The sequence below is a fragment of the Tenrec ecaudatus genome, chromosome 11 (genome assembly GCF_050624435.1).
Source record: "Tenrec ecaudatus isolate mTenEca1 chromosome 11, mTenEca1.hap1, whole genome shotgun sequence".
NCBI classification, from domain to species: domain Eukaryota; kingdom Metazoa; phylum Chordata; class Mammalia; order Afrosoricida; family Tenrecidae; genus Tenrec; species Tenrec ecaudatus.
In genome coordinates this window covers 18,339,274-18,365,469 of record NC_134540.1, presented here as the reverse complement: position 1 = coordinate 18,365,469, position 26,196 = coordinate 18,339,274, and positions in this window count along the sequence as shown.

The window sequence follows — 26,196 nt, the reverse complement described above, 5'->3', positions numbered from 1 at the left end:
AAAGAAGCCTGGGGGCCTTTGAGCTACCCCGTGTCGTGCTGGCTGGATCCCTGACCTGGGGTTTTAATGAGATCCCAGAGAATCTCTAGAATACATTCTCCTTTCAGGGTTAATGGGATTAAATAGGATTTCTTTTACTTTGATCCAAAAGAATGGTCTTCATGTCATACCTGCCTACCTATCATGTATGAATCTTTCTTTGTGGATCCTTCCCTAGCCTGGCAGAGGCTTAAAGTGGGATATTCACTCATTCAGGAAGCATTCATCAGTGGTTTTGTGTGCGTGGTTGTAGGCCTCTCAGACTCTCGAGAGGAACAGAACCATAGAGAGCCATTCCTTAGCACGGACCCTCAAGGAGCCAAGGTTGATATTTAACCCTCGGCTCAGTCCACCTCCAGTTTTTATTTTTCAGATTCTCCCTTTGCTTCTGAATGGATTTTCCCAGCAGCCCTGGAATCATGCCCCTTAGTCTCAGGATTCATTTTTATTACTTGAAAGAGGCTACATATCAATGCTTTCCCTCAGGTGTGGCAAAATGGAAAGAGGATTAAACCTTTTGTTTCTGAGGAAACTTATGTTTTCAAACACCAAAGAATAACCCATCACCTTAATATCGTACTCCCAAAAAGCAAATTACTCAATCACAGATTACTCAAAGGATTGGACTATTTTTACTCCAAATCTGTGTGGTTATAGAGCCTGCATCCTTATTCTTAAGTTAGGGATTTTGTGAAGTCACGAGACTTCTAAACTGTGTTTAATATCTAAAAATAATTAGTTCACTAACTGCTTGGTGACCGCCATAAGGGTTGGTTGGTTGGTTGGTTGGTTTGGTGCCCCTTCCCCCTCATCGGCCCCCCTCATTGCTACCAACTTCCTTTCTATAAAACTCACCTGGGTCTGACAGATAACATTGTACCTGGTACCCCAGGGCACACAGAGCCCATAAAGAAATGTCCCTGGTTACTTTGCATTGAATCTCCAAAATGCACACCGTTTTGCCTGCCAAGCCTTTAAAAGGCTCCCCTTGTGTCCACGCTATGAATTCTGTTGTCACGGTGGTGTTTTACCTCCCAAAGTAAACAGTTTTGGGGTAAAGGATTAGTAAGAGTAGACTGTACAGCTCCACGGGAGAAGAAAAAAAAACAAGAACAATAGTCAAAAGCCAGCCTTTGGGGCACTCCTGGGACTCTCCCTGCAGCCCAATTACACACCCCACTCGCAGTTTGGCAGTCCTTGTTTTCAGAATCACAGGTCCAATTACTGGGCCCCAAGCAGCTACATTCTGGAGCTAAGATGATTTACAGCCAACGTTTCCGTGGTGCAGTCCGTGTTCCTCCCTGTGCAACAACAGTTCTCCGAGCAGGACTGCACACCGAGGCGGGGAAACAAAGCATGGGGCACAGGCCTGCCGAAGGATCTCACACACAAAGCCAAATGCAAATGACAGGGAGAGCAGCAGTCTTTGCATGCAGGCCCCTATTCTTCAGGAGTCAATGCCGAATGTGTATTTAGAGACACCCTGGAATACCACCAATTTAGAATGTATTTTTTGCCTTGGTGGAAAATGCTGGTCTGCTGTCATGTTGTTGAACAATAAACCTAATTCACATACGAAAGGACAAAAAACGACCGGCTGGTTTATTTTGCTTTAGTAATGGCTCCGTCAGACGAAGGGAGCCCACCAGCAACAGACTGCGAACCAAAAGGCTGGCCATTCGAGCCCACGGAATGACTCTGCACCCAGCAGGATCACAACCCAGACAACCTTATAGGGTAGGTCTACTCTGTCACACTCAGGGCCTCCATGAGTCAGCGCTGTCTCAATGGCAGCCAACCACAAGAGACCAGATTGACTAGTAGAGACAATTGTTTGCATTGTTTCACGCTCAGCCATCAAGAGAGTTTGCAGTAAAGGGATGGAAATATGCTTTAAAAAATAACACAAAACTCACTGACATCAAGTCTGTCCTGATTCATAAGGACCCTATAGTACAGAATAGAACCACTCTTTGGGGTTTCCAAGGCTGTCAATCTCTACTGGGGCAGAAAGAGCTGCTGGTGGGTTCAAACTGCTGACCATGGGATTAGCAGCCCAATGTCTAACCCACTGCAGCACAAAGTGTAATTCAAATGTCAACGAGGCCTGACACCTTGTCTCAGACCAATCCTGGAGGGAGAGTTTTTCCTCTCAACCAAGTAATGCCTACCAGCAGAGTAAAGGAGGCATCTACCCAACACAATTGCCTAACCTTTTCTTTCCTGGCTCGTGACATTTCCCTTTCCTACAGTTCAGAATTCCACCTTCGCAGTTCAGAAAGCACATGCAACGAGGGAGAGAGGCTTGAATTCTAAAACTCCCCAGGCTCAGTGGTTTGTCACAAGAGTGAGGGCTTCCCCTCCACCCTCAGCCCTGGCCCCACCCCAACAATCATTTCTCAACATCTGGAGGCACTTTTCGGTTGTTCGGTTGTTGCAACTGGAAGGTTACTATTGGCAGCTAGTGAGTAGAGGTCAGCAATGTGGTGGAGAATCCTTCAATACACAGGACAACCTCCCACAACAAAGAAGTATTCAGCCCAGGATGCCAGCTGTCTGCCTGAGAAACCCTGCTTTAAACATCTTTGTTTGATCATTTTATTGGGGGCTGGTACATCTCTTATCACAACCCATCCATCCATCCATTGTGTCCAGCACATTTGTACATACTCCGGGACTGTGGCCTTTCTGATCAGATTGCCAAGCCCCTCTTCCCAGTACCCTCTGGGTGAACGCAAACCTCCAAGCTTTTAGCTAGCAGCCAAGCGATCAGCTGCTCATACCACTCAAGGACTTGTTCACTTTGGGCCTTATTAATAATCGGTTTTGTTATATCCTGTCTCTGTTCTTGCTTTTGATACCCATTACAGACTATCAGAGGAGTATTGTTGGGAATAGCCTTAATGTATGTAGTAAATTTCAAAGTAAGTGCCATGCTAATTGCCAACAATTCCTGTTGCCCATCAAATGGCATTATGGGGGTGGTATTAGCCAATTGAATAGAGAATTCATATACTGTAATCAATATTCTTTGGGGGCCCTGGTGGTGGGCTTAGCTAGGCACTCGGCTGCTAACTGAAAAAATGGAAGCTCAAACCCAACAGATGTTCCGTGGGACAAAGGTGTGGAAGTCGCCTCTTATAAAAATTACAGCCTTTGCTACTCGGTCCTATAGCATCACTGTGAGTTGAAATCAACTCAAAATGGCAATGGCTTTGACTTTGTTTTTTTGTTTTTGTTGTTATTTGTTGTTTTTCCTTGTTTTGTTTTACCAGGAATCTAGGCAGCTCCAAACCACCCACAGTCTCTATGAGAGAAAGACTTGGTATTCCATTTCCAGAAAACTCTCTGGGAGGCAGCTCTACTCTTTCGCATAGGGTCACTGTGAGTCAAATTTGACTCACCAGCACACAGCAACAATTGTAAACACCAAGCTCGTTTGCCACACATATTTGTCCCATGTACCCATCCTGTGTGACCAATACCTCACCGTACCTGCTTAGTGCTACCCTGTGTTCCCCACCTGAAAAAAGGCCCTGCTCAGGAAATGATGAGGACTAGCAGGGGCCAAAGGCACAGCACTGAGGCCCCCTGGGAAGCAGCCTTAGTGTCGTGAAGCTGTTGAGAGAAGGTACAGCTCCTGGGAGGGCAGGCTAAGGTACTCCTCGCATGTTGTTAAGAGTCTCTTTTAGAATTTAAACTGAGTACAATTTCCTCCCTGCAAGCGTCATTCCTTACCGCTGAACAGCTGGAGAGAATTAGAAGCTGTGCGAATGTTTTTCTTTCCTGCTAGAACAACACTGCCAAAGGAGGTTTTGTTACTTACAAAGTGACCTGCATCGTGAACAATTGAGTCTGCCCCAAAACTGAGGGAGGAAGGCCCAAGATGAAGTGTCAGCATTGGATGACGTTTCTTACTTCCATAAGGACATTGTTAGCTTGTTAGGCATTACAGTTCTTGCCGTGGTGAGCTCAAGTTTAATCGTCGGTATTTGATTGCGGGGTCCAGCTCTGGGAAGAATCAAATTCTGGGAAGCAAGAGAACGTCAGGTAAAGACCATTCCATCCCACGGGATGCATATACTTGAGGGGAGCCAAGAGGAGGAGGAGCCGTCAGCAGAATCAAACCAGATGTGAACTTAATAGCTTATGCCATTCCTTCCCATACAAAGCACACTTTCCAATTCACATTGGTTTAGAATCAGTGGCATCGCTGAATCCTTTCAAATAAGTGAAAACATCAACTGAGCAGGCACTTGAACAAAAAGAATTACATGACGGCCACACAGGGCTCTGGAGCAGTCATTTGCATTTGAATGATGCAAATTGTAATTCAGTGTAATAAAGTCCCATGTAACCAAGAAGGAGAAATTATGCAAGCAGCTCAGATCCAGTCAAGTCTATTGCTGATTCTGCTCCCAGCATGTTCTTTGAATTTACATGTCTCATTAGAGACTTTTTTTTTCCTGTCAAATAAGCACCACCTTAACCAGGCCCCACATTTGGTTATTTCCATTCAGCATATTCCCATACTTTAGACATGTTGTCAGGCGAGACCAGTCCCTGGAGAAGGACATTGTATTAGTTTGGGTTGACTAGAGAAACAAATCCGGAGACACTTTTGTATGAGTAATAGAGAACTCTAAATCAAAGGGTAATTGTATATTGAGAAAACATCCCAGCCCAGTCCAAATCCAGGTCATAGGTCCGTTATTAGACCATTACTCTTCAGACCCACGTAACACTTGCAATGACCCCAAGTGCAGAAAGCTCGCAGGCCAGTGGGTGGCAAATCTTGTGGATCCACTGGCAGTAGAAGCATCTTAGCGCTGGCAGGGGTCTTCACGTGGCTCCTCCAGCTCCAGGGCTCTTGTTCCATTGGGTCTCCATGTGGCTTGTCAACAGGAATGTCTCACAGGGAGACGAAGCAGAGAGTGTGTGTCCCGCCTCGAGGGAGGGAGATGGGAGTTCCCAGAATCCTCAGGGGAAGGCCATGTCCACACAGAGGCCTCATTGGCTTTCACCCAGTTGATAGCCTAGACTCCACCCCTTCGCATGTCCCCACCCGACACCCTTCCATCTTGAAGTGCTTCTGACCTCTCTTGAGTGGGGAAGCAGCAAGGAGCCCCAGAGATAGCTTCATCCCTTGTCTATTTCCACTGTTAGAACATCTTGCCATCAACACCAGAACCCATGGATACGAAGTTCCTCCGCAGCCTCAGGAGGAACACAGACAAAATCCAATCCCTCTTACCAAAAACTGGCAGGTACACTAGCCCACCCCTGAAAGGGTCTGCTCTCCGCAGGGCCAAACATCCCCATCCACTCAAACCCCTTGCAGACATGGAGTGGGGGGACTCCAGCGCCTTGACCTCCTGCCCTCCTTCTTCTCAAGAGCCTCCTCCTCTATCCAACATTCCATGCCACATCTCTCCATTTCCTTCTGCCCACTCTTTGGTCCCAAACCCCGCACTTGCTTCTGTCACACAGATGAGCGACGGTCAGTTCTGGATCCCCATCACGGACTCCTCTTTCAAGCCTAACTCCTATCAAAATGGTGTGCCTGCATCAAAGTGGGGTCCATCTCAAAAGGTCACCGGAGCATCACTCCTACTGCAATGCATGACATTCGCCATCGTTCACAGCGACATTCTGAAGTCACAGCAAATCCCTGTCACATCCCATTCAGTCACTCTACCAGAAAGTAACTCTAACTAAGCCTGCTCCCCTAGCAGGTAAAAAGCATCCTCAGTGACCATACTTCATGGGCAAGCAAAGTCTAAATCAAGCGCATTCTGTCTTAGAAAAAGTTTGAGCTAAGTAAAAGAAGCGCTTGTCAGAAAGTCAGAAGCATTTCTAAGCTGTCTCTTGACAATAAACATTGAGGAAACAGTGGGAGGCAAAGATTTAAGATCTCTTTGGAAATAAATGTATATTTAAAAAAGACATTCTTTGGACTGCCAAACCTGGCGGGGCAGGGGGTGGGGTAAATCAAAGGACATGTTCTGAGATGCCTCTCAGGCTTTTTTGTTTGTTTGTCCAAAGTTAATCTTCCATGTCCCTTACCACAATATTTTACAGCTGTCTATACAAAGGGGTAGTGGAAATGGTTATTTAATCTATTCAGAGGCAGAATCAGGGCCTGGTAATGCACTACTGAAAGGTCAAACTCCAAAACACAAACTCTCTGCCACCAAGTTGATTCTGACTCACAGCGACCTGACAGGACAGGGTAGAATCGCCCTTGTGGGTTTCTGAGACTGTGAATTTTACAAGAGCAGGAAGTAAGTGGCTGGTGATTTCGAACTGCTTACCTTGCTAAAGGTACAGCAGTCCAAGACATAACATGGCCACGGGGGCATCGTTCTCTAGCACGGATCAATGACCAGGGAACGGAAACATGGAGGGACCGTGATTCAGTAATGGAAACAGAAGCCTTTATGCCATCGTTTTCCTCCATCTACATCACAGGAATTGAATTGTTTCCATCTCAGACCGCATCATATTCGAGATGGAAATGGCCCCCGTTATTCTTCCATCATATTTATGGAACAACCAGATTGATTTCCTTTTATATCCGTTGTCTCCTAAAAGAGACTCTGACTTTCTTGGCTCGTAGTATCTCCCATAACTTCACACTAAGAGACTCAGACTTAAGGAGTTCAATCAAAGCATCTGACATGAAGCATCAAAAATGAAATGTGTCCATTTTTATAAATATATTCTGACAAACAAAAGTGCAGACTGGTAAATTGAATAGACCTGCTCAGATTCCAGATTAGCAGAACGTCTTAAATGCTCATCGTCACTTGACTGGTTCGGGGCACATTTCATCGATCACACACTGCCTTCCAAATCCCCAGGGCCAGTTCTCCTCTGCCCTTTGGGATCACTGAGTCAGAATCAACTCGATAGCCATGACTTGTTTATTTTTTATTTGTTCCCCCCTCCCCTCTTTCTTCACCACGAAGGTGTATCAATTTATGGTTTCTCACTTGTTCTCTCAAATAACAAGTCGTTGTTTATTCTCTATTCTAAGTAAAATTAGTTGAAGCATAAATCAAAAGACCAAACTCAGACATTGAGTCAATGCTGACACAGAGCGACCCTATAGTACCCAGTAGACCAGTCCTTGTGGGTTTCTGAGATTGTAGCTCCTTCCAGGAATTGAAAGCTTCATCCTGAGGAGGGCCCGTGGGCAGGGGGCTGGGGAGGGGGGGCTGGGGGAGCGGTGTTTGACCTGCTCATCTCCCAGTTCACAGCCCAGCTTGTGACCCATTAAGCCACAAAGACTCCTTCTTCTCATTGTAGTGAGGTAAAAGTAAAAGAAGGGATATTCTAAAAGAAATTATTTGGCTTTAACAGATAATAAGCTCTGGAAAAAAGATAAAATATGGAATCCTCAACAAGAAATGATTCTAATTAGATCCCAGACCTGAAGTCTGACTCCTCTTATCTCGGAAGCACTGACATCTACTCCACAGACACAAAGCGGTCTCCTTGCCGCTTTGCAAGTGTTTCTGTAGGGAGGAAGCAAACGCATTGCTTCCTCTCATCTTCCAGAAATGGAAATATTTGGTTCCGAGCTGCCTTTTTAGTTGTCCTCTCATGCTGTAGCACCTTACCCAGCTAGTGGAGCTCAGCTGCAAAGCCACAACTAAAAACCTGCCAGCAGCCCTTGAAGAAAGCTTGCCTTTGCGTGGCACAGGCTTTTAAAACCAGCATGTTTGCAGTTGCTCCCTTAATGGGCATTATTTGAATTAAATTTTCATACTCTTGTGCAGAGCACCCACTTCGCCGACCTTTGCCTTCACTTTCCATACTTGTTAAGAAGGTACATGCGCACAGTCAGCTACCCACCTCTCTGTCTACGTAAACAGGACGATGGCAGTTACAATTATATGGGGGAAAATGAAATTTGATCCTGTTTCAAAGAGAAAAATGTGTTATCAGTGGGTTTGTTTGTTTGTTGTTGCAGCTCCCGCTATAAAACTGATTTTTTTTTAATTCCCTCAAGGAACTTAGAGGACATACCAGATGAAACAATAAATTTGAGAATAATGGGAGGGGGAAAGAAAAAAAAACCATTTTTAAAATCCACATTGGCTTCCTCCCCTAAATCATAAGACAGTTTAAATGAGGACAATAGTTCTTAATAATGAAAACAGAAAAATAGTAAGACTTGTGAGTTTCAAAAAAACACACTCTGAGAAGATGAGTTACACAAGATTAACCTCTGAAAGGCTAATGAGATAGGGGAGAAATGATAAGGAAACGTGACTGCATTTCTCCTTGCTGAATTAAAAAGATAATAACCGTGCATCACTAGCCAAGAATTTTTATATGTGTTGCTATATGGACAATCTACATATGTTTTCCATACTCTTTTTAAGACATGCATGTAGAATATAAACATTATTGAAGACCTCAAAACAGCACTAACTGTAGATAATTTACCAACTTCACCTTTTTAAACAGGATCCATCCCCAATTAAGAATTCATCTCTCTGCGCTTTAACTCTTCGTTCAGGGCCCTGGTATCACATTATGTCAAGCCAGGGCCATCTGGAGTCTTCACTTAAAATGTCAAAAGTGTAATTCATCTTGAAAGCGGAAGTAGAATTATAAAATTCAGATCCTTCAATTATGAATGACATTTCCAGGTTAGTCAATGGTAACCTTATACGTGGTGGGGGTCACAGGCTGGACGAGTTGCTCTCCTACCCCAAAATAACTCTAGCACAGGCCTAGCATGCCGGTCTCCGTCACATCTTTAGCAAAGAGCTCCATTCCCTTGCTTCTGAGAAATAGTTGCCAAAAGAATAGCTGTATTTTACTGAGAGTTGTGTTTAAACCAGAGACGATGTTTAGCCCTTGATAACTGACATCAAGAATTCCTTCAGCAGACCCTGTGGGTTTGTATGGTGGCTCTGGGGAAATGACGTGGCCTACTAAACCCTAGTGGTGTACTGGCAACTCACTGGGCTGCTACCCACGTGATCAATCGGCAGTTCAAAACCACCAGCAGCTCCTCAGGAGGAAGACTAGGCTTTCTACTCCCATAAACAGTTACAGGCTTGGGAACCCACAGAGGGTCGTTATGAGTCAGCATTGACTCCATGGAAGTGAGTTTTTAGACTAGTTTTCACAAGAGTAAAACAGGCATAAGAATATCTCATAAGGTTGTTGTAGAAAAGATGACAACAACAATAACCAAAAAAATGTGAATGATCAGCCTAAAATCGCACCCAGCTAGACAGTATCAGACCCAGACTCAACGCTGTTGCCACCATCTGTGCTGACTCATAGGGATGCCGTGCACAACAGAAGGGAACACTGCCTGGCTCTGGGCCAGCCTCCCAATTGCTACGCTCTTTTGCTGACTTCCGACTTTCCCAAGCATGGAGTCTTTTTCAAGGGACTGGTGTCTCCTGACAGGAGCGCTGGTGGTGTGTGGGACACTGAAGGCCTGGAAGAGAGAGCTTGCACACAAGCTCTCTGTTCTCATGATTGAGGAAGTCTGGGAGACCAGGATTCTGAGTGGAGGGAAGCTTTCACATTTTCTTTCATTAAAAAAAGCATCCCACAATATCCTCCCATTACATTGCTACCTTAACGAAACCTCTTACAAGCACGTGGCTAGTTATTATTGGCCAGTTACTATTTAGAGGAGCAGACACGTTGCTACTGTTCTCCCCACTCAGGAGACAATCCCTCCCCACTACCAGCCCCCAGTCCTGGTGTTAGGTTATGCCCCAAATAAACTCAGGGACTAATAAACTATGATTAAGATACTGCCCCTTGTTGTTTAGTTCGGTGTCTATGGTTGGGGGTGTTGCATGCCCCAAGACTATATAAGTTAGTGAAAGAATACTATCGCTCTCTCTCCCACTCGGATCTGGTTCCTGTTATCATGGATTAGGTGAGCACCCAAAAATGTCTGTCTGTCCTTTTATTTCTTCTCTTCATTTATGCAACTATCCCTTAGGATCCATCCAGTGGTGGGCTGGCTCTCATGGTGGTGTTTAGATAGGCAATGTTTATTGTGCCAACTGGCTGATAAACATATGTGGGGTTAATTCAAGGGTGGAGAGATAAATGGCTCGGTGAGCCTCACCTTTCCAGTTCTCGGGTTTCTTGCTTTCTGATGGTCAGAGCAAGGTGCAGCTGCCTTAGTCAGTTCCCTGCTTCAGCTGGCAAGACTCACTTCCTGCAAGACATACCCAAGGAGAAGCCACATGTACCTATCCTGATGCAGCCTGGGTGCTGGAGCACCCATGTGGAGACCCCTGCCAGCGTTGAGATGCTTACACATTCACTGATTCAACTTTCCTCTTGCAGTTGGCATCATTGCATGTTTTTGAGATGGAGGAGGAATTTGTGTATGGGTGTCGGACATACAGGTTTGGGCAGCTCTGGGTTGGGATGTTTTCTTGATGTGCACTTACTCTTTATATAAAACTCTCTGTTATACATGTGAGTTTCTGTAGATTTTTTTCTCTACAGTACCCAGACTAACACAGGTGTAATGCTTATGCATTGGGCTGCTAACTGCATCAGCAGTTAGAAATCATAAGCTGCTTGGCAGGAGAATGATGAGGTTCTCTACTCCAGTTAAGGATTAAGCCTCAGAAATGCACAGGGGAAGTTCTACCCTGTCCTATTGCATTGCTATGACTCAGAATTGACTCTATAGCAGTAAATTTGCTTCTTCTTCTTCTTTTTTTTTTGTGGTGGGTGGTGGGGGTGGGCGGCAGGGCTCGTTTTGGTCTCTCTGGACAACATGTCCAGAGGACATGAGACAGAGCGTCACTATCCTTATTTCTTCAAAACAGATATGTTGGTTCTTTTGGAAGTTCAAGGTACTTAGAATATTCTTTACCAACACCATAATTCAAATACATCCACTATTATGCTCTCTTCCTTATTCACTGTCCAACTTTCAAATGCTTATGCTGAGATAGTTAGTTTATTGTGCCAGCCTGGCCGATAAACACAAGTGGGATTAATTGAAGGGCGGAGAGATAAATGGCTCGGTGAGCCTCACCTTTCTTGTCTCTCGCTCTTTGATCATTGGACCAGTGTGCCACTGCCTTGCTTGTTCTATGTCTCAATTTACAGGCTACACTGCCTGTGGGACGCCTAGCCTGTGAACTGTGTTGCTATAAGTTGAGGTCCCTTTAAGACCACACGATTGGAATGTACATCTCTGGAGCTGGAGCCTACATGGGACACCTATGAGAAAATCCAGACTGAGCATGAGCACACTGTGGTCACCTAGGCCAGGGGAAGTTCAACCTTCTGCACTGGTCAACGTCACCGGTGCGCCTGAAGGTAGCCACTGGGAATGGCACGCCTCCCTGCCCCGCCCCTAGCCAGTGAGCATAGGAGGGGATTATAGCAGACTGGGGGGCGAGCCGCTCTCTCTTGCAGGTCTGAGGGTGAGATCTCTCCCATGGGGGGCACACCTGTGTGCCCTCGCATGACTCGTGTTCTCTCTCTCTCTCTCTCTCTCTCTCTCTCTCTCTCTCTCTCTCTCTCTCTCTCTCTCTCTCTCTCTCTCTCTCTCTCTCTCGGCCGTGAATGCTTTCCATACTTTCTAAGACTGTAAAAAAAAAGTTACTTGGATTTATAAAAGTGCTTCTGCAGTGTGAATTAATTCTTTCTGTGTTGAGAAGCAAGAACCAGGTAAATCACCCCAGACGCCTAACAACTACTTTGTAGACGATGATCCTGAGGCGACTCCCGTGTCTTCAACACCGAGAAGCAGGTAGAGGTTGGGTTAAGTCAGTTCTTCCTTATGATTTTCTTGATCTTCGTTTGTACAACTCACCGGCTGCGCTGCAGAAGAAAGACACGGCTTCCTCCAACAGGAAGGACTGTAGCCTCGGACACTCGCGGGGGCCAAGCCGGGTCTTCGAGGGTTGCTATGATGGACGTCCACTCGAAGGCAGTGAGTTCGGTTTGGGTTTGGATGGTAACAGCCCCACTGTAAGAGGGCCTACAACGGGTTGGGGGCGATTTCCCTTATCTTTGAATTCCATTCTTCCCTGAACTTGGCGTCCTCTCGTGTGTTAGTGCTTTTCCTATGGCAAGGAGCCCGGAGATGCAATGGTTAACTGCTCAACTGCTTACTGAAAGGTGGTCCCAACCTACCAGCCTCCGCCAGGGAGAAAGACAGGCCCATGCAGCCTAGGCAACCCCAGGCGGCAGGTCCGCTCTGCCCGATCACAATCAACTCAACGGCATGTGTCAGGTTTGAGGCCACGTGTTTTTATTTGACAAACACGTCTAAAGGGTTTACTGTGTTCCGGGTACCGGTCCATGCTATTAATTACATTTTAAGCGCTGTTACCTATTATTTACATCATGTAATTCTCACAACCTTATGAGCTAGGTTTTCTTCTTATAATTTCCATTTCACAGATGAATAAATTGAGCCATCGAATATAGATCTAGCCACATGGGCCTGTGTAGCTTACCCCAGAAATTGCATTTTATTTAGCACACATGCTTCATGAAAATGCTTTAACTGTAACTTCAAGTTTGAAGAAGGTGATAGGTAAGGTTTGAATCCTCCTTTCTCTCCAAGGTCACGTGAGCCCTGTCCCCAAAACCTGTGCTCTGAACCCTTCTGATATATGATGGCATGCATGCAATAATGTCATATCTACAGTGCAAAGTCGAAATTCTTATGTTGCACATGTCCTACATGTGCAAACTGAGACACAAAGGGGTCTCCGCGTGCCCAGAGTCGTGCAGCTGAAAGGAAGTAGAATGGGAATTTAGATGAACAAAGTCATTCTCTGTCCTTACAGGGATAGGGGACATCTGGCCCGCAGGTCACCTAAAACCCGTGAAACCAATGATACCAGCTAATATCACACACCTCACCAGAAAGAAACCTGCCAGCCACCATATTAGGGGTGGGTTACTCACATGTTTAAAAATGGCCCATGACTGATGTTATAAATATCCAAATGGCCCTGGGCACATGAAAAGGTTCCCCAGCCCTGCTTATAGCCTGTGCCGTAAGCACTGGTACCTATGACTTTGTCAGTTAAGGTTAATCCTTGCGTGCTGTGGATCCCAATTCACCCTTCCTTCTCAGAAAACCCTTATTCTATAGTTTTCTATTCTAACATTTCTTTATTAATATTTAGTGAGTTTAAGTCTTTATAGCTGTAAACTGGAAAATCCTTTCTTAGCTTCTGCTGTTTACTTTTTTTTGCATACATCTTTTTTTGAACATTTTATTAAGGGCTCACACAACTCTTATCATAATCCATACATACATCAATTGTGTAAAGCACATTCTTTGCTCACATTATTTTCAAAGCATTTGCTCTCCACTTAAGCCCTTTGCATCAGGTCCTCTTTTTTCCCCTCCCTCCCCATTCCCCCTCATGAGCCCTTGATAATTTATAAATTATTATTTTGTCATATCGTGCCCTGTCCGACGTCTCCCTTTGACCCCTTCTCTGTTGTCCGTCCCCCAGGGAGGAGGTCACATGTAGATCCTTGCCATCGGTTCCCTCTTTCCAACTACGTTTTATGCCATCTATAGACTGTGTGGAAGAGACCTGGGTGCATGGTGGTTATAAACCGGGAGGCAAACTGCAAGGTCAACCAGAAAACAAACAAACAAACAAAAACTCCAACAGCCTATTTGTTCTTGGCCAGAGAACAAACGCTGAATAAATTATATAGATTTAAGAATATTTCCAGCTAGGGTGGAATATCCCAGGGTCTCTTCAGTTTTCATTTCTCATATCTATGTTGTATCTCATACATTTATGATGAGTCAGAATAAACGGAATGACAATGAGTTTGGGTTAGTTCAAGTATTATGTTTTACTAGTTTTTACTAATTATTGTGTTCTTTCCAATTTTATCCTGTTGGTGGATTTTCCCCCTAATATCTGCATTTTCCCCTAATTCCTGTTAAATCCTAAAATGGTGATCAAAGGGAGAAAAAATCGATACTAAGCAGTGGTTTCACAGGTTTTCACACATTATGGTGCTGAATGTCTTCACACACACAAAAATTCACATGCGAGACATGTCTCCAAAATTAATATGAGGATTGTGGAGTCCAGTCCCCCAGTCCAACAGCCCAGCGAGTGACATGCTTAAAGAAGACAAACAGCAGAGCGCAGGAGGCGACTGGACTCCATTCTTGGGAGAGGTGGGAAGGGGGAGAAGAGCCCAGAATTGATCCAACAATGGGTCTTTATAACTCTTTAGGCATGAAGCCTCTTGATATACATACACATCAAACAATTGGGCAATGTGCCAGTCTTGAATATCCCAGCCCCCTCAAGGAGAGTACTTCAAAGGGAGTACCAGGCATGCAAGAGGCAAGAGTGCAAACCCCCCTTAAGATAAGGGACAGGTACGGTGCAGTTGCCCTTAGAGATAAGCATCCTTTGACTGCATACATGAGAAGCCAGGCATTCGTAGGAGTGATAAATATTAGCGTTGATTGGGGGTAGGTGTGCTGCGGAGAAATGGTCTCTGGAATGTGTGTACTGCAGTGCTTTTCCCATATTTCGGACTGGGGAGGCGTGCCTCATGCTAGGGTTGGCATGCCAAGCCCTGTGGTCACAAGTGCTGGGAGCAGGCCACATACACTTCTCCCAGGTCCTCGGTTTCCCACAGATGATCAACCAAAACCAGAACCATTGCCGTTGAGGCCATTCCAACTCACAATGACCCTACAGGACAAGATACAACTGTACCCTAGGGTTTCATTCACTGTAATCTTTATCACAATCAAGGAATGCTGCCTTCGGTGTGGATTACAACTCAATGTAAAGAAAACCAACAACCTCACAACTAGACCAATAGGTAATATCATGATCAGTGAAGACAAGATTAAAGTTATCAAGGATTTCATCTTTCTTAGATCCCAAATCAGTTCTCAGGGAAGCCGCAATCAAGAGAGCAAATGGTTCATTGCTGTGGATAAATCTGCTACACAAGAGCTCTTTAAAGTGCTGAAAACCAAGGATGTTACTTTGAGGACTAAGGAATGTCTAGCTCAGGATATGGAATTTTCAACTGCCTCCTGTCTGTATGAAAGGTGGACACTGAATAAGGAAGACTGAAGAAGAATTGATGCATTTAAATTATCATGCTGGCAAAGAACATTGAAAGTACCACAGACCGCTAAAAGGACAGAGCAATCTGACTTGGAAGTACACCAGAGTACTCCTTCATCTTACATACTTGGAACGTGTTGTCCAGAGACAAGTCCCTAGAGAAGGACATCATGTTTGGTAAAGTAAGTGTGTGTGTGAGTGTGTGTGTGTGTGTGTGTGTGTGTGTGTTTTGGGAAGGGGAGGGGAACAGCAAAAACAGAGGAAGGCCCTTAAGGAGATGGACTGAAGCAGTGGCTGTAATCATGGGTTCAAGTATAGCAACAATTGTGAGGATGGCTCGGGGCTAGGCAGTGTTTCATTCTGTTGTTCAGAATGTCGTTATGGGTCACAAGGATCTAGATTGCACCTAATAACAACAACATGATATATATTTCAGATATGTGTATAAAATCTCTCAGAAAAACATATACAAAATATTGATTGGTTGTCCCTATTACATTTTGAACCATCTGACTAAAATTACTTATTAAAAAATAAATTATAAAGTAAATAAAATGAAAATAGCATACATTCGCCTGGTTTATTCTCCACATGACTTTTTACAATTATCTTTTTAATCTAAAATAATCCTCTGAGGAAATTATGGCTAGTATTGTTATCCCCTTTTCAGAGCTAAGCAAACTCAGAACCAAAAGGATTAGATGAGTTGGCTAAATTCCCATAATATTCTAGATGGTAAGATCTTGAACTGAAATCCTAAATGCTGAAGATCACATAAGGCTTGCAATGCAGACTACAATGATTGGTCCATAAGGGGAAGCAATCTCTAATAAAACTTGGCATAGTCGATGACATGGGATGGTTGCTGAATTAGTTATCTTTTTTCTGTGAAATACATGACCTTGTAATTTGGCAGTTTGCAAGCAATAAACATCACCTTTCATAATTTCTGTGGGTCAAAAACATAGCTATGGGTTAGCTAGGTAGTTCTGGCTCAATGTCTCTCATGAAGTTTCAGGGGAAAAAATGTTGATGAGGCCTTCAGGCCTTGGAAACCTTGGCTGGGGTGGGAGAATCAATTTTCAAGGTGGCTGACTCACACAGGTTCTGACTGTAAGGCTCTGGTCCTCACTGCATGCACCTCTGCACTGGCTGCTTGAGTGCCTTCATGACCTGGCACTTGGCTTCTCCCAAAATATGTGAGCCAAAAGAGCAGAGTGTAAACATCAAAGTCACACGCCATCGCTTCTTGAATATCCTCTTAGTTACACAAGTCAGGCATAATTCTGTGTGGAAGAGAACTAAGAATACAGGGCATGGATACTGAGAGGAAGGGATTCCTGAGGTCATTGGAAGCTCTTTCCCAAAGCTTTGTCCATAAAGTCACATCTAGAGAGCTGGTCATCTCCTTGAAATTGATCATCTTATGCCCTGTGAGTCTATTTCAACATACAGAGACCCCGTAAGACAGAGTGGAACCGCCCCTTTGGATTTCTAAGACTGTGAATCTTTCCAGGGGCATAAATTCTCATTTTTCTCTTGTGGAGTGACTGATGGCTTCGAAATGCTGACCTTGAGGTTAGCAACCCAATGCCATGAATGCTTCTTGAAATTGCTCCTAAGATTTTAGCATTTTAATTTCCTTTCTGAAAAGCAATCTGGGAATACAGTTCAGGAGATGTAACAATATACTCTGAATAATTCTACTTCTGGGAATCCATTCCGAAGAAATAATCACAAATGCAATGAAAGACTATAGTCAAAATAACATAATAGAAATATATACTTTTAACAATATTTTTATAAATAAGACTATCCTAGAATAGAGGAATAGTTATTAAATATAGATCCATTCAAATTTTAGACCATATTTCATTAATGATAAGATTCAACCCTTTCTAGATTTTAACAGATCTGAAATTGGACTGTCTTATAATAGTTAGCATCTTATTATCACCCTCAGCCAGGCAGCAGGCATGAAGTAGCTATCAGTGCACGCATGAATGTGATCACAGATGTTCACCTTGTCATTACTTCAGCTGAATCATGTACATTGTTGGCACGACCCATGCTGATTTAGCAGCTATTTAAAATGTCTCCAAGAGGCACACTAGGAGCATTGAGTTCCAAACTTATTATGTACACAAAAAGGAATGTAAACAGAGCAGTGGGTGGTAAATTTTAGATTAGTGGAGTAAATATCCATCATAGAAGAAATGATTACTACTCCATATTTTGTCCCAAAGCAATAACCACGTAAGTGCTTCACGGGGCCTACGTGGCAGACACAGTTGTTACATGGTGCTTCCTGAAGCCTCTGCAAACCGAGTGCCTCCTCGGTGTCAAGCATGCAACCAGCGGCAAGAAAACGGGCAAACCCTTGGACTAAAGAGAAGAAGACAAAGCATCCAAAGAAGGCTGTGGTGGACACTTAGGTCACACAGATTTGTAGTAAGGCTCAGAGTCATCGCTTAAGTGGAGATCTTCTCTTCTCTACCACGTGTATGTGTCCTGGAGGAAATGACAGGAGGCTGTCATTTAAAATAAGATTTCTTTAAAACTTGTGGGAGACTCTTTGGGCTTAGGTAAAAATACTAAAGCAGAATATGAAATTGATCACAATGTTAAAATTGATCATTTTAAGCCAGTGTAGGAGCCATGATGACATAGACATCAAAATGTTAGGATCCTGGAGGGTGGGGTCAATCATTATTGATCGATTCAATTTGGTGGGGGAGTGGCTTCAAACTTTCTGAAAGAAAAACATTTTTAATCCATTCAAAGTACTATCTAAACTATTAAAAACAGAGATGCACATGGATGGTCCAAGCATCTAAACACGTCAGACTTCCTTCATAACCCATTGTTCGTTATCTGAGCCCTTCATGGGTTAGTTTGTGCCTCAGAACCTTCTCTTGTGAAGATTTGATTTCTACAGATGCACACGTTTTGAGTTAGCCTGGTATTCCTAGAATGGACCACTGCACATCAATCCGATCTATAGTCTCCACATGTTTGTGATCTTCGGTAAAACGGGCTCAACCCTGGACCTTCCAGCCCCAGTCGTTGAATGTGATTTCCCTCCAAACATTGTAGCTCTTCCAGAAAATAAAGGACTTTCCCCAACTCTTATTTATTTGTAATTATAATTATTTTAGGTTCACCGCCCTAACCTGTTTGGGGATGAGGTTTGTAGTAGAATAAAGTATATCCCCAAGTCAGTTGACCAACCGTGACATGTTTTCAATTCTCTCTTATCACAGGGTCCTTTGTGATTGCTCTTAGGTGTTGTTCAATGGTTTCTGACATAGAGTGACACTATGGACAACAGAATGAAACACTGCCCAGCCCCGTGCCAGCCTCCGAATTATTGCTACGTTCCAACCCACTGTTGCAGTACGCTGTCAATCCATTTCCCTAAGGAGCCTCCTCTTGTTTAGCTGGCCATTTCTTTTACCAAACACGAGGGAATGGTCCCTTCTCATGATATGCCCAAACTATGTGGGACAACGTCTCACCGTCCTCACCTCTTAGGAGTATTCTGACTGCACTTCTTTTAAGATAGATATGTTATTTCTTGTGTTATTCCATGATATATTCAATATTCTTCACCAACACCAAAATCTAAAAGCATCCATTCTTCTTGTCCAGTTTTTTTTTCATGCAGATAAGGTGACTGAAAATATGATGGCTTCGGTCAGGTGTCATGCCTAAGGTTTACCAATGGCTACTTCCTCCGAAGCAGTCCACTAAGTCCTTCTCCGTAGTCTAGTCAGAGTCTGGAAGTTCCGCTGAAATCTGTTCCCTTTGCGTGACCCTGCTGCCATTTGAGGTACCAGAGATATCATCTCCAGCATCACAGCAACACATAAGCCATCACGGTACGACAAACTGACAGACAAGTGGTGGTAAAGTCGGGGGACAATGAAAAAGAGGAAACCCCCCCAACATGGATTGACACAGTGGTGGTTTCATTGGCCTCAAGCCAAAGAGCAACTGTGAAGATGGGGCAGGACCAGGCGGTGTTTCTCCCTGTTGTGCGTGGGCTCGCTGTGAGCACCCAACAATAGCAACACCAGGTCAGGGGCGCCGCAGGTGCCAAGGTGACATCTTTGCTTTTTAATATTTTAAAGAGGTCTGTCACAGCAGACCTATCCAATGCGATGCATCATTCTGTGAATCCAGGAAGAATGGCATCCTTGACATCTTCGTCCTTTACTCCACGGATGTGGCACACATAGTCATGTGGGCGCTCATATTACAACCTGAAGGCCAAACTTTAGAATTTCTGAGAGCACTGAAAAACATGTGTGTTGAGGGTGGGGGAGATAAAAATGGGGAGAGCAAGCACTCAGGATGGAGCAGACATCAAGGGACAGAGTCTGAATTAAACCTCAGCACTCTGGGGCCCTGGAAGGACAAGCTGGATTGATACTGGGAATCTATAACCAGACTCTACTTCCTCCCTGCCCAAGATCTTTCGAAATTGTGTTGCAAGTTCAAAGTCCATCTCTCTTGTCCCTTACTCTTCTGTCTTCAAAACAAACCATGCCTCTCATTACAGACCCCCTTCAGTGTACTGTAAACAGAAAGCCAGGAGAATCCCCACTTTGTGTGTGTCGGCCCCTTGTGGATGACAGCTGTCTGTTAACGAAGCTCCATCCTCGAGTCCGGGTTGCACTTCTGTGGTCACTCATGGAGTCTGTGGGTAGCCTTCCTATCAATGTGGAGTTTCAGGTTCAGGATTCCACAAACATAGGGTGCCATGCTCACATATCAGCTCTCCGATGGACACCATCCATCATCTCACTCACTGCCAGGACACCATCCATCATCTCACTCACTGCCAGGACACCATCCATCATCTCACTCTGCCATTGAGTCTCGTCCGACTCATAATGACCCTATGAGGCAGGTGGAACTGTGGGTTTCTGGGATCGAAAACCTTTTCTAGAGCAGAAAACCTCATCTCTCTCTACCAGAGTGACTGGTGGGTTCAAACTGCTGACCTTATAGCTAGCAACCCAATGCAACTCACGACACCAACAGGGCTCCTTCTAACCATCACACAGGTCCCTCCATTGGCATTTGATTACCACTCACTCTGTTTTCACTTTCATCCCTCCTACAAATAAAATCACTTGTATAATTATCAAATCATTTCAGCATTAACCTGCAGCTCATCATCATCAGTGTGCTCAGCTCTCTGTCCATGCCAATCGCACCCCTAAGAAAACTAAAGAAATGAAGTTTGCCTTTAATAATACTCCTTTATAACATCGGACTTGGTTGAAATTCAAGACTTACTTTCCCAAGGGAATGCCTTTTTCAGGGGCTTGGGGACAAAAATATGATGCCAAGAAAGGGATGCAGAGAGTACCACAGCATAGACACCCTGTTGGTGGTGTTGTTGTTATTGATAGTTGATGAAGATGATGATGATGATGTTAGCTATCATCAAGTTGACCCTGACCCAGAGTAACCCCATGCACAATGGAACAAATCTCTGCAGGGTCCTGTATCCTCCTGACTGGTTGGTCAATGTGTCATTACAATCCATAGGATTTTCATAGATTGACTTTCAGAAGTAGTTTGTCAGGCCTTTCTCCCGATCCCATCTTTATGTGGAAGCTCTGCTGCCTCCTCTGCTGACAGGTGGATGGTGATAGCGTAAGAGGTACGTTGGCTGGTGTGCAAAACAGAAAGCTTTCTCCCAAGTTGTTTCCCCCAAACATATGTTACACATAGGACACTGCTTGCAGGTAATGGTAAATTATTGTCAGGTTACCTCCCTAAAGGCAGTGAGTTGCCCGACAACTCTCTGGTCCCACCACAAGTAGGGTCCACTCCCTGTGTTTAAAGACAATGCGCTACTTCTCCCCAAAGGCTGTGGTCATGGTTTGCACCCTACTGATGATAGTTTCTATAGTGAGCGAAAGAACAGTTCAAACTGGCTCAGTGATACCAAAGTTAGGCTGTCATCCTGAATCTAGGATCTGCCCATCTTGTCACATGTGTACCCCTATTACTTCCTCTTCCTATTGCATGGATACCCATAGATTGCCCCCCTTCCATTACTGTATTACCTCTAGCACAACCCTTTCCTGTGACAAATGTCTTCACCTGTAATTAGGGGGCTTGCACGTCCCCAGAGAATATGAAAACCTTGGTTAGCAATAAATCTCTCTCTCTCTCTCTCTCTCTCTCTCTCTCTCTCTCTCTCTCTCTCTCTCTCTCTCTCTCTCTCTCTCTCTCTGTCTCACACACACACACACACACACACACAGACCACCAAGTGAGGTGGAGGTGATCATGCTACCATGAAATGTGTCTGACTCCACTATTTCAATCTCTCGTCTATCTCTCTTGCTCTCTGTGACTTTACTATAATCCTTACTTATTATCTCTATACAATTGCGCCTACCGGACCCATGGTGATGTGTGAGGGGCTGGTTTCCCTCACAGGCTGGGTGAGCATTCTACCACCGAACCACTGCTTACCGGTAACCTACCTCCGATCAGGGACACCACATATCTACTAGGCTCAGAGACATACATTTGGGGGAGGAAGGAGAAGAGTTTGTCAGTGATATCTTGTCATGGTTGCATTAAGACCTAGACAAGGTAGAGTTAGAATCTGCCAAAAAGGCAGTAAAATAAGGAGACATTTCATTGCTTCATCATGTGTGAGATGTTCATTAGCATTTCATGCAGGCAGGCAGAAAATTGCTGAAGGAAGGAGCAAATTACATTCTAAGCTCGTCCCCTTAGCCCGGCTTGCCAATCTAGCATTTCTGCACAGGAGGAAAGCCTGCCCTGCCGGCAACAGACTCATCACCCACCCAGCCCCCGACAAAGACACAAAGAAAGCAAATACCCTTCTACCATTATTGCGCTCGGTACCTTGCTGGTATTTCTCAGACTGAGGACCATTACATAAAATCTCGTTTCAGTTAAAGTACTTGTACTCCCTACCTGCATCCTCGTTCGTTCATTAGCCTGGAGGCATAATGAGCTTCTTTAATGATCAACACGCTGGAAACCTGTGGGGAGGGAGAAGAGCACAGGAACGTCATTATGCTGCCCAGAGCACTCGCAGGGAACGGGGTGTCTCCAAGATCCTCGCCCCATTCTCTCTGTTAACTCTTTTCAGACGTGGAGTCCCCTCGGTTCTTTCCAACTGCCTCCCAGCCCCCAGATGATAAGCAGTCCTTGATCCCGGATTTGACGTTCATCTTCGAGGTGACGATGATGCCTCATTCACTGCAAGGCCCCAATTACCGATGGCAACGGGGACACCTGTACTGGATGAAGTCGAGCACCTCAAAGGCATTCCTCCCCACTTCACTGCACCTATGGCAAAACAGGTAACCAGAACCGAAGCGCACTGTTTTAGATATGGCCACTTCCTGTTCTCTTTGCTGTTTCAGGTGGAAAAGTAATGAGCAGCGACTTGCTCTCAAGGTCACGAGGTGGAGGAGGATGAAAATAGACTAAGAGAGTCAATGTGTGGTAGTTACATAATCTAGTGCCAATTTGAGGATTAAGAGTGAAGGGGTGGAGTCTAGTCTGTCAATCAGATGACAGCCAATGAGACCTCTGAGTGAGCACGGCCTTCTCCTGAGGATTCTGGGAACTCCCCAGAATTAATTCTTCCTTGGAGGTGAGAGTCTCTCTTTGTGTCTCTCTCTCTCTCTCTCTCTCTCTCTCTCTCTCTCTCTCTCTCTCTCTCTCTCTCTCTCTCTCTCCTTCCTGTGAAACATCCCTGTGGAGAAAACACATGGAGAGAGGCTGAAAGAGCCAGGACTCTGGAGCCTGAGAAGCCACGTGGAGACCCTTGTCAGTGCTGAGATGTCTACAATGCCAATGGATCCACAAGACTTTTCACCCACTGGCCTGTGATCTTCCTGTATGCAGTGCTATTGCATGCATTTTGTGAGTCTGAAGAAGACTTTATAGATTGGTATCAGACATATGGGCTAATATAGGATTTAAGGACTTGATCTGGACTGGACTGGGATATTTTCTCAATATTCAACTGCTCTTGTATATAAAGCACTTTCTTGTGCACATGCGTGTCTATGAATTTGTTTCTCTAGTCTACCCAGACTCACACACACATTTAGGTTCTGAAGAGTCATGTATACCATTTCCAGCCAAGAGATGAGAGATTCATTTAAGGGCAGCCTGAAGCCGCCAATGGCCTAAAATGGTGCTTTGCTTTCTACATTTATGTCTATGGTGAGGGGCAAGGGGAATCAAGAAACGATGCCATTGTCTTGAACATAGGACTTTGAATGAACTCCCTGTCACTTGCTCCTGCACCCCCACTGGTCACCTTTTTCAAAGGACCAAGAGCTTCCAACTGTGATTGTCGCTGATCGTTTCATACAAATATCTCAGATTATGGCACCAAATGTTCACACCACTTTCCTCTAATTCTGCACCAAGGTTTTAGTCCACGCTGCTCCATTCCAATGGCCTCCCTACTTAAAGCAGTTTTTCTTTGGGATTCCAAATATTAGTCATTTAAAAATGTATATTCTTGCAAAATGTTTAATGATAGAGAAAAGTTTTCTTCAGATAATTAAGTGGTGAGTAAGAAACAAAATTATGTATGCAACATGATACTTACTGTATATACTTGTGTATAAGCCGAGTTTTTCAGCACAAAAATGTGCTGAAAAACTGGAGTTCGGCTTATACACGGGTCAGTGGTACCCCAGCGAGGTGTAACATCTAGTAGGTGATTGCCACTCCTCCACTGTTCATTCAAAGCCCCGCTGACACTGCAGGGCTTTGAATGCTCGTTTACTCACATCTAACCAATCAGAGCCATCCTATGCCGTGGATGGCTCCAATTCGCAGAAACACCCGTAGTGATTCACTTACAGCGGCAGCTGAACTGGTAAGGATGTGTCTGTGGCTGTGCTCCATCTCTCCCCTCTGGTCTCTGTGTTAATTCACATCCTGCATGTCCCACCCTAGGCTTATACTCGAGTAAATCAGTTTTTCTGGTTTCCCAGGTAATAATTAGGTACCTCGGCTTATACTCGGGTTGGCTTATATTGGAGTATATACGGTATTTTATTATTTATGTAAGAAGCCTTGATGGCTTAGTGGTTACAAGGGGGATGCTAACCACATTTGGAAACCACCAGCCACTATAAGGGAGAAAGATGACGCTTTCTACTCCCCTACAGAGTTACAGTTTCAGAAACCCACAAGGACAGTTCCACTCCATCCAAGAGAGTCACTATGAGTTGGAATGGCTTGATGGCAGTTAGTTTGGTTTCTGAGTTGGGTGGCACAGTAGTTAAGCTCTTGGCTGCTAACCAAAAGGTCTAGTCAAACCCACTACCCCTTTCCCAAGAGGAAAACTTGGCGATCTTCAGCCTGAAAGGTTGCTTATTGGTTATCAAGTTGGTTCTGACTCAGAGTGACCTTACAGGGCAGAGGAGAGCTGCCCCATAGAATTCCCAAGGCTGCACACCTTTACGGAAGCAGACTCTCACATCTTTCTCACTTGAAGCAGTTGGTAAGTTCAAAAACCAGCTTTCTTTAGCAGTGAAGCACTTAAGCGCTACACCATCGGGCCTTCTTCCAATAAAGACAATAGTCCAGAATGCCTATGGGGTTATTCTAGTCTGTCATATAGATCTCTATGAATTACAGTAGACTTGACGGCATAAAACTACAACAGCTCATATGAGGGGGACTTCAAAAACTTTGTAAACCACGCATCTAAAAGCTGGTGCTTTCAGGCTCATCCAGCAGCAAAGTCGCAATCTGCTTCTGTAAAATGACAAGGAAACCCTATGGAGTTCTACTCCCTAGCACTGAGTAAGATCAACTCAATAGCCATGGGTTTGGTCTTCGTGTACATGAAAGGACTTCTAAGTTCGTGGGAAAATGTTATTATCTTTTCATTCCATTTTTCCATATTTTTGTAGCCCCCCTGTATGTGGTATGTACATATATGCATATCTGAAAATATTAAATTAGATCATTCAAAAGTATTAATATTGATTGTTTTGTGAACATGGGGTTAAGGATACTTTAAATTATTTATTCATTTGAGAGTTTTCTAAATTGAGCATGTGTTGTTTTAATACCATCTCAACAAAACAAAACAAAAAAAACCTCGCCAATGCTGCCTCCTAGCAGCCCACTGAGGTTTTCTGAGGCCGTAACTATTGATGGGAGTAGAAAGCCCAGTCTTTCTCCTGCAGAACTGCTTGTGATTTCTAACTGCTGACCAGGCAGGTTGCAGCCTAACTTATAACCACTCCACCACCAGGGCTTGTATGCTGTCTTAAGAACTATTTATTTGGAAGGAAGTGACAGACCACCCATTTTCATTCTCAACAAATTCAACACCTTCTACATGTGTAGTTCAGTGCCATTGATTATACTCTGTTGTGTAACCATTTTTTATATATTTTTTCAAATTATGCCACCACCATTAACATAAACTCAATGCCCCCTCAGCAAAAACTCTTTCTCCTTCACCCATGGTAACCATTGATAGACCTTTGTTTTTTTGTAGTTTCTTGATATAAAATTCACATATTATATACTTCCATTGCCAAGTCACTTTTAAAAGAGCTGTATATACATCATCACAGTCAGTTCTACGGTTCCCTCCCACTTCTTGAATTCATTAGTTGCTAGCTCATTCAACTCACCCTCCCCACCCCATCCCCAACAAAGCATTGCATCAGTTATTGCCTCTAAGCAGCCACTTCTTCTATACGTCATAAACTGGGAAACCTAACAGAAACAATGAAAAAACAAAATGAAACAGAAAGAAAAATACTGATGATGATGATGAGAAGATAAAAATAAAGAGCAAGAAAGAAAAAAACAACAATATTTTAAAAGTCAAAGAAGACACTTTTGTCATGGAACAAGCGAGAAATAGTTAAGCCTAAAGCAAATTCAGGTTGGGTCAAGAGGGAGGTCTACTGGCCAAATATTATATTATACCATGATTCAATCCACCAACACCAACATTAAATAGTCTCTGTCTGATAGTAAAGATGTTTGAGTC